Source organism: Sinocyclocheilus anshuiensis, unplaced genomic scaffold (assembly GCF_001515605.1).
Source record: "Sinocyclocheilus anshuiensis isolate Anshui unplaced genomic scaffold, SAMN03320099.WGS_v1.1 scaffold1661, whole genome shotgun sequence".
Taxonomy (NCBI): Eukaryota; Metazoa; Chordata; class Actinopteri; order Cypriniformes; family Cyprinidae; genus Sinocyclocheilus; species Sinocyclocheilus anshuiensis.
The window spans coordinates 586,722-598,923 of NW_015540517.1; the positions used below are offsets into that span (position 1 = coordinate 586,722).

Consider the following 12,202-nt stretch of genomic DNA (forward strand, 5'->3'; position numbering starts at 1 on the left):
TCTCTACTCTCCTTCCTCCAATCACCCCCTCTCTGTGCGATCGCTCCTGCAGACCATTTTGGAGGAAGATATGGAGGATCCTGTATATCAGGTAACGCTTTGAAATAAATCGTCAATCATTATGTCTGCCTGAACGTACGCTGTCAAATTAGTGTGCCTCTCACTGTCACTTTAAACTGGGCTCCCTGCTCAATAATATGCGTTTAATCTCATTTACAGAAATAAATAATTCCACTCCATTTTCTCTGCTCTTCTCTCACTCCTCCTGAATTAATAAGACTGGGATTTCATCATTTGGATATAGAAATAAACGGTGAATCATTGCTGTAATGTGTTGTTAACTTTTCCTTTTCATAAACTAGGTGAAGCTATAGCGATTCTGGGAGCCTCCTTAATTTTGTACTGAAAACAGACAGCTTTAACACATTTCATCTGGGCTGTGTGTGTGTGTGTGTGTGTGTTTACATGCATTACATTGGCTTTCCATATTGTCCGTTGTGCATCATAATGGGAATGAAATAGCCTTGTATCCTATGGAATATGTGTATGATTGGAGTGTATCTTTAAATAGCAAGACTGGATGCCCATTAGCCATTAGTAGCAGAGAAATGAGAAACGTTGCTTCTAGACCTTGCAGTTAACTTAAGATTTAATCATTACTAGAAGTAGTGCAGACCTGATAAGCATTATCAATTTGCTGTTAAGAGGGCTAGAGAGGAGAAGAATTAGCCAGTGGCTAACTGTGTAACAAAATGAATTAGCCAATGGCGACAGTAGCTTGTAAATGGGAACGGCTAAGCCATTAGATCTAATGTCACAGAAAATGGAGATGATTCTGCCATTAACATAAATGTGGTCTTGAAAGGACAGGAGTTAGCGAATAGCTTGAATGCTACTCGACAAAAATCACTGCGGAATATATCTCAGATATCGTTTAAATAGTCTTAAATCTTAGTGGCACAGCTGGGAAAGTTTTGTTACCCATGCTAAGCTAATATTAGCATGCCTCATTAAAGAAACATGCAGCGTTGTGTTATACACTGTTTTATTTCACTTTAATGTTGTAAAATTCATACCATCGCCCCAGAAACAGGGGTATGGGTATAGAGGAAAAAAATTGGGATGATAAAAATTTTAAAGCCTAGTATATATGCACGAGGCATAGGTTAGAAAGAACACCTTGTAATTCTTCTCTCCGAAAGGATTCTTATTTGTCATTAAGCTGCAGAGAGTGAATGTTATTCTCTGCACTGAAGTTGTAGTTGTAGTTGCAGTGAAAGATGAACTAAAGCGACCGAAACGCTTTGCTAGGCCAGTGCATGTTGCTAAAGGTCAAGATGGTAAGCATGTCACAGCTTCGTTTAGTCCCTCATTGTTGCGAGGGTCACTGCGCTGCTCCTGGGGCCGCTGTTGATTCTGTGTGATCAATCAGTCTTCTTCCTTTTCTTTTTTCTTTTCACACTCACCGTTTTCCTGTCCCTTTGCCTTTTTATCTTCCTCTGCTGCCGATGTTGTAGTACATTGTATTTGAGGCGGGACACGAGCCCATCCGTGACCAATCAGAGGAGAGCATATATCAGGTACACTACCAAATCATAATAATGTTCTTAAAAAATGGTGCCTTTTAACTGATAATCACTTAATCGGACATTTCAATATTAGTGTGCAATGAAAACTATAATACACATTCATCACTAAAAGCAATTTCGCTTTTTATTAACATAGTACAGAACATAACAAACAAAATAAACAGTTCAGAGTAGCAAATGTCTAGATAAAATTATGTTTTTGGGGGGGTATTTGAAAATGTGACAGCATTTCTGGAAGTTTCTAAGCTCTAAAAGAGCGATTTATAATTTACGAGTTGAAAATATTCATAAAAAATGTTGAAAAGAAGTGTGGAAAAGTATGGAAATTGACTAATTAAATCAAAAAGTTAACAATAAATTAATAAATTACTATAATGTTATAATAATGTTATAATATTTCAATATAATATATGCTAATATAATATATTAATATTGTCAAATACTTATTTTACAAGTTCTGCCCAAAATGCATAAACAAACAAGCAAGTAAACAAACAAATAAATAATTAAATAAAGAAATAAAGAATGAATCAATGGATGAATGAATGAAGTTTGAGGTTCACTCTCAAATTTCACTCATAGATACTTTTTTTCTTTTCTTTTTTTTTTTTTTGTAATTACAAAAAGGGATTATGTCATCTAATTAATATTTTAAATTGTGTTAAATTGTGTCAGTTGTGTTTTTCAGATTATTCCCTTGCTTGAAAGGAACCTATACTAAAAAAAAAATAAAAAAAAAAGTGTAGGTGTAGGATTTACTTGGACAACTATCACACAGAAATAGCCAGGAAATTTCACAAAAAAAAAAAAAAACAAGCAAGTAACATTGAATTAAACTTCAAATTTTGAAGTAGAAAGAGTGAAATGGTATTTATAATAATCTTTGTTTTATTTATTTAGGGAGTTTTGAAATTGGTTGTTGTTCACTACACAATACAATCTATCAATTTGATAAACCTAATACATCAAGCATAGACCTATCATTAAAAGCTATCAAGGACCAACCGAGGTTTTTGTGCCAAACAGCCAATAGGGAGCCTCTAAATAAACCGCCATTCTTCTTTAGAAGAATCCTATGTTTTGATGGTGCAGCTACTGACAGCTCCACTGTGTAGCTGCCAGAGTCCCACCTGTGAATTAGAACAGAGTGCTACGCCAAGCCACACTAATTCAGCGTGACGGCCCTTTCAAAGATTTACACCCAGCAATGTTTTGTGCTCCGAGTGCCATGACCAAGACAACAGCAGGTGTTGTATCCTCAGGTGCTGCTTTGTTTTGTCACCTGTGGCTTGAGTCAAAAAGAAACGCTGCCAAGCAAAACAATAATCACATCAGTCCACCCAACACTTTGCCAGTCTGTCTCCTCCACAACTTTATACATATCCGACGTCACAATCAGTTTAGTAGCTCTTTAAAAGTTTGAAACACCATTAGGGACCAAATTATACCTTCTAACTATTCAAATGTGTGCACGGCTCTCCAGCGCTAAACTGACACTTCGCAAACTCCTGCACTTGTTGCTGACATCAGGACAGACATCGGAAACTCGGGAGCATGAAAGAGACATCCGCTTGCTGTCACATCATAAAAAAAAGGATCAGCTAACACCTGATCACATCTCATATCAAACAAAAAAAAAAACAGATTGGCCCAGTCAGATCGAATCTGCGAGAACATCACTTCTGGTCTTTGCTAACAGCGATGAAATAGGAAAACCTAAGTGAACACAACAAGATTTGTGTTCTCTAGATTTCCACACTAAAGACTGAATGTATATAAATAGCATAAATTGAAGCAATGAATTATGGTTATATTGTGAAGCACCATGGACACCATGAAAATATCAGGGACTTTTAAAAAGCCATGAAAATGGCTCTTTGTGAGTGAAATATTTACAAATTTATTTCCCAAATTTAAGGCAAAACACTACAGGTCAGGCTACAATAAAAAAAAAAAATAAATAAATAAATATATATATATATATATATATATTCTAATTAAATATGTACAAATTTCAATACATTTCGAGAACAGAAATCTATACATCGGATAAAGCCGGGTTACATTTTGTTTTCATTTTGTTGAGTTAAAAGGCTTCACAGAGAGGATTTTTGAGCATCTGTTTTTTCTCATTTCATAAATCATAAAATACTGTCAACAGCCAGAAAAAAAAAAAAGTTACATAAAATGTTACATGAATCAGGCAAGTTTTATATGAACAAACCCCCTCAGTAAAAGCCCTCAGAATATAGATTGGAATAAAACCGTAATGTTTGGTGTATGTAAGTGCTACTGAAGTGAAAATTTCTGGCTCAGTTCAGGAGGGGGAAAAAACTTATTTTGAGGAAATTGCCTTTAAAGATGTGTGTTGTAATTGAAATCTGCATATGCAAAAAGATCATGTGTAATAATAAGGAATTGAAGCAAAATAGTCCAAAATCTCAAAATGTACCTGTGCCTGAAAATAAAAAAGTTTTGCCTGTCTTGCCTTAACTGATTAGAAGGTATAGGGTAAAAAAAAAAAAAAGAATCTCTATCCAACCTCATAAAACAACACAATACAGCATCTCATAGCTAGATAAGTTCCTTAACCAAAGCTAACAGTATGCAGCGAAAGTAACCTTGACCTCCAGCGGGCCCCTTGGATCCCGAGTGGTTTTGGCTCTAGCAAAGTTTACATAGCATGACTGAGGGATTGATGCTGAGTGTAGGGAGCTTTCCAAGGTCTGCATAGAGAAATTACTCTGCTGTGAGAAAAAGCAGCAGGTCTTTCCTCTGCCCTTTCTCCAAATGAAAGAGTGAGAATGATTAATCATTGCTGTCACTGTGTGATCTTTGAATAAAAGAAATGGAACGATCACTTCAAGTGTACGATCAAATAAAAACACAGCGGCAATCAGTCTCTCAGCAAGAAGGAAATTAAGAACAATGGCAAATTAGAGAAAGAGAAGACATGGAAATAACAGAGAATGAAAGGATCTGCATCTTTACTAACCGTGTATTGTGAAGATGGACATTATGGTACCAGATTATATGAATTGAGAAATCATAAAATAAAATAAAATAAAATAATAAAATAAAATAACATTTTAGGTTTTTGACTATTTATCTAAAATATTTATTATAATTAATATTTTTGTTATAAATAAAATATTTATTATAAAGAAATTATTCAAGCAAAATTTTATTTCTATTATTCTGCATCTTCCATTTCATTATTAATTAAAACACAACACGTTGAACATAGACAATGACTAATTTTGCTCTCCAGGAAGCATAAAATTTGCATTCTGCATTGACCTTGTAAAATCTCCTGCTGAAATCTGAACTAATGGTAACTTGTCATGTTAACTGTGCATTTGGCTGGGCTCCCTGTCCACACCAGGTCCCTACCAGCCAACAAAAGGAGGGAGTTTATGACGTCCCAAAGCGACATCCAGTGAGTGGACCTGTGTGTGTTTGTTTATGTGACTCTCCTGTGCCTCTCTCTGGCAAACCTTTCAAAAGTATGTAAACCACAAGCATCAAGCATGTCCCTCTCCCTGTCTCAAGTCTTGTGAGGAGTTCAGCAGCACTCATTCCCCAGCTTACAGTAAATCGCATAGACTGTGCACTCTTAATTTTCCCCTGGTGTTTGTGTGTTTTTGGCTGGTTGTGTATATGTTTGTTTCTTTATGGCTGATCATTTTCTTTGTGAAAATCTAGTTTGGGTTTGGGTGGTGGGCATTACGTGATTGGTCGGTTTTGCATGATGTACGCTTGTCTTCACCCCATAATAAGGACAGCTGGTGCATTCATGATGGAATAGGGATATTTCACCTAAAATGAAAACTCATACTTAGCTTTATGTTATTCTAGATCTGTATAATGTTATTTCTTCCATGGAATACTGAGATTTTAAAGAATATACTCACTCTTTTTCATGCAATAACAATGACTGTCAATGAGTCTCATGCTTTCAAGCTTTGAAAACAACATAAAAGCACCATGAAATTGTTCATATGATTCACACACAATATCACATGAGAGTTTTGTGGCAAACAGGCAAAAATTGAAGTCATTATTTACTAAAAGCCCTGAATATTGTCATACACTGAAACAAAAATTTGTGCAGAATAAATTTTCCCTCAGAAATTGCTAGTAATTTTCACCAACAACTACAAAGAAATTGCAAGTATCATTTAATTAAATGTTACATTTTGAAGTAGAAAAACTGGAATAGTATTTTCTTGCAAAATGTACTTCAATAATCTTATTTTTATGGCACTTTGAAGATATTTAGATCGAAAAAAGCAACTAGAACAGCCTCAGAATATATATTTTTTCCCATTTGTGTCCCATTGAAGAATTAAAGTCATAGAAGTTTGAAACAACAGGACAGAACTTTCAACTTTGGTGAACTTTTCCTTCAATGTCACATCATGAATGCCCATGAATCATGCATGATCTACAATAAAAGATGAAAAGCCTGTGGAGTTTATATGGGTTGACTGATAAAGTCATTTAAATGAGAGATGGCAAATGTTCTTCTGAATTTTTGACTTGTGCTCACGCATGGAATTTTGCTCTCTCTCTCTTTAAATGGTGGACGATTCTTTGTCAGGCCTTTTGGGCTCAGCATTTACACTCTGATATGTAAAAATGGCTGATCTTTTCATGTTCTGGCCAGTGTCTCTGCTGTCTGTACCTCTCTTGTGTTATAGCTGCTCTGTTCATTCAGTCTTAGCTAAATGCCTAAACCCCCCACAGCCACCATCACAACACATACAACCCTGGCAAAGTCCCTGAAGTTGGTTGAGTCTGTCCTCAGTATTCAGTTGTTTAGTCTCTCCAGACCTGGATTTTCCTCATCTCAGCCCTCATATCACCTTGTGCCACTGTCTGGCATCTCTTCCTCTGGCCTCTTCCATCATGTTTTCAAACACCTATTCACTCTTTTCTCTCTTCCTCGCACACATTTTCAGCCTTCTTCCTCTCTCCTATTTCAATCGAAGTCGTCTGGCCTCTTGATCCTGTCTTCCCCAGCGTTTTCATTCCTGTCTAAGCAAAATCTACACAGCTTCAACTCATAAAATAACTCCCTCAGCTCTACAGAATTGGCTTTTGAACCGTTAGGCTGTAAATCTGTTTTGTATTGTGCGTCTGCACATACATTGTGGATCCGAATTTATTTTTCTGCATTTTTTTTTAAATGCACTTGTACATTCTTTTTAGCCAAACATTATAAGGCAAATTCACTAAACAGTTGCTCCACTTTTGTATGTTGTATTTTGTATGTTTTTCTGTTGTTGTTTTTGCATTGTCATTTTTTGTTTTTGTTTTGTCTAACATTTTGTTTTGTTTAATTATGTTTTGTTTTGTTATTTTTGTTTTATTCTGTTTTGTTTTGTCTTGTTTTGTGTTGTTTTTATGTTTGGTTTGTCTTCTTTTTCTGTTGTTTTCTGTTTTCTTTTGTTTTATTCTGTTTGTTTTCTTTGTTTTGTTTTGTTTTGTCTTGTCATGTTATTTTTTATTTTATTTTTTTATTCTGTTTTTATTCTGTTTGGTTTTGTTTTGTGTTGTGTTTTTATGTTTTGTTTTTTATTCTGTTTTATCTGTTTGATTTCTTTGTTTTGTGTTATTTAGTTTTATTCTGTTTTGTTTTGTTTTGTTTTGTTTTGCGTCCTTCACAACAGAAATTCGCAAAAGTATCACGCGAACTACATTTAGAATACATTTTGGCCATGTTTTCTCATTAATTTGCATATTTCCTTTGCACTGAAAACAAAGCATGTGCAAATAAACAACACTATCAGTGGCCACAATTTATTCTTATTGAATACCCCCATTATATTTCTGGATACTTAAGAAGTGATTTGTTGATAAACTGTATTTATGCTGAAGCATTGCTTTAAATAACTCGTTAGTGTTGTTCTTTTTTCTTCTACCTCTCCATGTATTATTTAATTTCATAGCTGTGCTTCCCAGTTGGTCTCATGCCTGTGGCTATATGATCAGTCAGAGCGCAAGACATTAATCTGTTTTGTTTTGTTTTGTTTTGCATCCTTCACAACAGAAATTCGCAAAAGTATCACGCGAACTACATTTAGAATACATTTTGGCCATGTTTTCTCATTAATTTGCATATTTCCTTTGCACTGAAAACAAAGCATGTGCAAATAAACAACACTATCAGTGGCCACAATTTATTCTTATTGAATACCCCCATTATATTTCTGGATACTTAAGAAGTGATTTGTTGATAAACTGTATTTATGCTGAAGCATTGCTTTAAATAACTCGTTAGTGTTGTTCTTTTTTCTTCTACCTCTCCATGTATTATTTAATTTCATAGCTGTGCTTCCCAGTTGGTCTCATGCCTGTGGCTATATGATCAGTCAGAGCGCAAGACATTAACACTCCGGACATAATGAAATGGGCAGCACTAAAAGTGCACAGGACACTGCGAAGATAATTATTATCTCCGAGGGGACGGTTAATTGATAGTCATTTGAAGTGATAACGATGATAGAAAAGTAGACTGATGGATTGTGGCAAAATAAGCAAGATACTCATACGGTTGCATAAAATACTAATGTTTACCCTCAGCATTGTTCTAATTGTTGCCATGGAGACTGTTTAGTGTAAATACTGTAATTTCAGTTATGGAATTACAATGCATCATGTGAGTCACACTTCCACAGGAGAGGCAGCTTGCTATAATAACAGATAAGAAGGTGGTTATCAGCACTCATGATATCCATCAGTAATAAGGTGTCAGCAGCATGCAGTGCGATTTGACTGACACAGTTCATCACTGTGGGGCCCAGCTGTCATCTTTCCCATTATCCTCAGTGGTGATCCCCAAGGGTGTGTAAAGAGATTGATTTGATGGCGTCTCTTGGGCCGGTAATATTACAGCCGTTTAATTCAGCTACTGGCCGCAGTATAAAACGCTGGTTCCAGCTCAATGACCTTCAAAATCAAACAAAGTGAGACGAACACCATCACCCTGAAAACATGACGGGAACAAATCAGAATTGTAGTTTTGTTCCCTTTATTCATGAAACACAAGCAGAACGAATTTGAGTCCAAATTGTTTGTAAACGTAGATTGTTGCATAATTCTGAAAACTGAAATTAGTTCTGCTCATGTTTTATGCATGAGGCATTTAATAGTTTTTTCTGTTTCAGTTGAACTGATCGTCGTGGTCTTTAAGTGAAGAACGCTACACAATCCAAAACTGGTTTCTCTCTTTCACATCACCTCTGCTGTCCTTCATGTTTGTCCATTCAGTCATTCCCGCGACATTAGCAGATATAACTTGTCACTAGCAGTGGCTTATTTCTGCTTACCTTTCTCAGATGACTCCCGTTAACACCCTTTCATTCTTAAAGCTAAGTGCTAACACAGAACAGCAAGTGCTAACCCAGAGAGGCTTTCAGACTTAACCATCTCAGGTGTCACCTGCTTCTGCAACCAAAATCCACTGACCTGGAGTCAATCTTTTGCTTGATTTTATTGCACGTTTTACATGTATGTGTTTGTTTTTCTGTTAGTCTAGTTGTTGTATGTGCATATTTTGTTGTCAGTGTTAAATCTGGTATTACTTGGTTAGCCGGATAATTTTTGCATAACATGAGAAGCCTGGGTGATTTCTTTTGTGGCAGAAATCAATGCGAATGTCTGCCAATCAAGTCACACCTTCTGCAGATCATGCACTTTAAACTGAAAATTATCTTATTTGTTTATTTCTTATATTTTTATATATATTTTTTAGATTAACGTTGTAATATTTCTTAATTATTAAATACTATACTGTTTCTGTATTAAGTTGGGATTTTAAAATGTGCCCCCTTGGGCCCCATTTTAATGACATTTATACTGTATAATGTTTTGCACATTAAAAAAAGAAATGATAACACTTTACAATAAGTTCCCATTAGTTAATGTTAGTTAATGCATTAACTAATGTGTTAGTTGTGATTGACCGATAAAAAATACAAATATATAAAAAACTTTGTATAAAAATACAACTGCTCATTATTAGTTCATGTTATATCAGGTCCATTAAATAATATAAAAAATAATAATATTAATTAATAATATTTATTTATTTATTTATTTAACGTAGTTTACTATGTTGACAAATGGATCCTTATTGTAAAGTGTTATCACAAAAAAAACTATTATAATTTTGACTGAAGACACCAATAAAAAATTAATTTATTTATTTATGTATTTATTTTTCTATTGGTGCCCTCAGTCGAAAGTATAATTGTCGAAATGCATGACACCACTTTATCCGGCTAACCAAGTAAACCAAGTTGGAAGAAAGGGGTCTTGGTTTTCTTTTCAATTTCATGGTCTAGCCATCCTCTCCTTTCGTATAAGATCCTCTCCTCGCCTGTGTTGCTTTTTCGGCAGCACAGAATAAGACGGGAACAGCTGTTGTTCATGGTCTTTTGCTCTTCCCATGTTATCTCAAGAGACGCCCGTTTTAGCACATTATTTTCCCATTAAAGCCTGCTGGCAGCTGGTTAAAAATATTTTTTTTAGTTTCATTCTGCCTTCCACCAATTACAGTTTGGGACTATGGGGTGGGATGCGAGTTGGTGAAGATAAATACAGTTCGTTTTTGCATTGCGTTTGGCTCAAACCTGTTGCACGCTTGAAAGATAATGTGGTAAAATGCAAAAACCACAGCTGCACAGGTAAAGTACCATACATCCCATCTACTCACATTCACCGTCCCAAAACAGACCTCATTTCACCTTATTTTCTGTGTGTCTCATCCCATCTTTCATCTAACACCATGCTATCATTGCAGAACAAGCATAACGAACGAGTTGATCTCTTGGATTTAGACACTGACCTGTTGCTGGTCACCCAGGTAAGGTGGACAATGATTGGCTGAAGTTTCTCCACTCCTGCCCTCGGCCTTCCCGTGATCTGTAGTTTTGATTGTAAATGTCCTAGAAAACTCCTCTAGCTGTAATCTAGCTATAAAGTAATAAGTAATGCACTATGGCCCATTCTAGACTCCAGTAGAGTCCCAGTACAGGAAAGTAAATGTCACGCTACCCGCTATGAACAGTTTATAGCCCTGCTAAATCCCTCGTCTCATGCTTTGTACCTTTTCCACTAGTCTCCTGGAAGTAGGCTACTTACTCATACCTGACCTTTCTTTTTCATAGTCAAATGACAGAACACTTATAGATGACCCCAGTCTGACCCTGTTGAATAGGTCAGGTTTTGTGTTCCCATGCTAACTGTGCGGTTCATAAATAAACCGTAGAAACGTCCTTGTGCCCTTCTCCCCGTGTGACCATGTGCGCAAGACTTTACAGTGCTTTCAAAGGTCACGCACATAGTCGTGTTCTTGCGTGTGCTGTTTTTTTTTTTTTTTGATTATTAGAGACAGACTAGCCGAGACTAAAAAATGCCAGCATAACGTCAGAGAAGAGAGCGCAATTATTCTTTCATAAAGAATGTGCTTTAGCCGTTTTGTAGATGTTGGTGTGAAAAAAGAGAGCTGCATTTTAGGAAAGATCCCTGTGGTCTGGCCTCAAGCGAATGGATGTACGAAATGCTTTTTAGAATCAGTGTAGAAAAGCTTTTTTGTCATGTGCCAGTCACTTTAAACAGCTCAGAAAATGCTCAGCTGCTCCCCGCTAGCAGCACAATATCTGTTCTGTTTTCTGATAAGCACACCCAACAAGTACACGGTAACCACAAATGTTCAGAAACAGGTGTACTGGCCATTGTAACTGCTGTCATGGTCTTTTAGATTTGCCCTCTGACCACTTGTGAAATAATCATCGTAAAAAAAAAAAAATGAAAAAAGTCTGCTTTAAGGCCTGATATACTCACTGCAAAGCGAACATCCTGACATGCCCACACGGTAACACTTTATAATAACTTTCATTAATAAATCATTAACAAACATTATATAATGCTCAGTGTTAATTACATAAAGAATAATTTTCGTCGTAATTTTCGTCAAGGACATTTTTTTCACCAACGACAACGAGACGATAACGAACTAAAACTCTTTTCGAATGACAAAAACTATGACGTAAATCTATTGACATTTTCGTCAATGAATAAAAACGAAACGAAAATGTTAGGGAGGCACGATTTGGGAAGAGATTCATTGAATTTCATTCAGAACGAATCTGCTGTGTGGTTCGGAGGTTAGATGCATAGCCTACATATGAACCGGCGGGACATAAGCTAACATACACTTGCTGCACGTCGCATAAAACGTTCAAAAATGTCAATATGTGGGAGTAAGAGAAGAGGATAAATCTGGCGACGCAAGAGAGAACTCAATTCCGTCTGGTTTTCTGAGCACAGACACTGAAGCATACACACACAGAAAGTGCGTCTCACAGCGCGCGAGTACTCTTTCGTGTCGCATGAATGGAGAATTACACACAAAATTATGTCGAATTGTCCGTTTTGACGAGTATGCACGTAAACACAGTTGATTACGTCTTAAGTGAACGTTAACAGTAGGGAGAACGTGTATCAGTACATTGCATGCATTGCAGCTGTGCATTCATTTTTAAGGGGACAGCAGCCTAATTTAGTTGCTCTTGTCCGAGTCATTGATGTTAATCAAGCAACAA

At 36.1% G+C, this 12,202-nt stretch overlaps 1 pseudogene; it reads left to right on the forward strand.

Moving 5' to 3' along the window:
- LOC107687340 (disabled homolog 1-like) overlaps positions 1-12,202 on the forward strand; it is a 214,045-nt pseudogene that overhangs the window by 171,803 nt on the left and 30,040 nt on the right.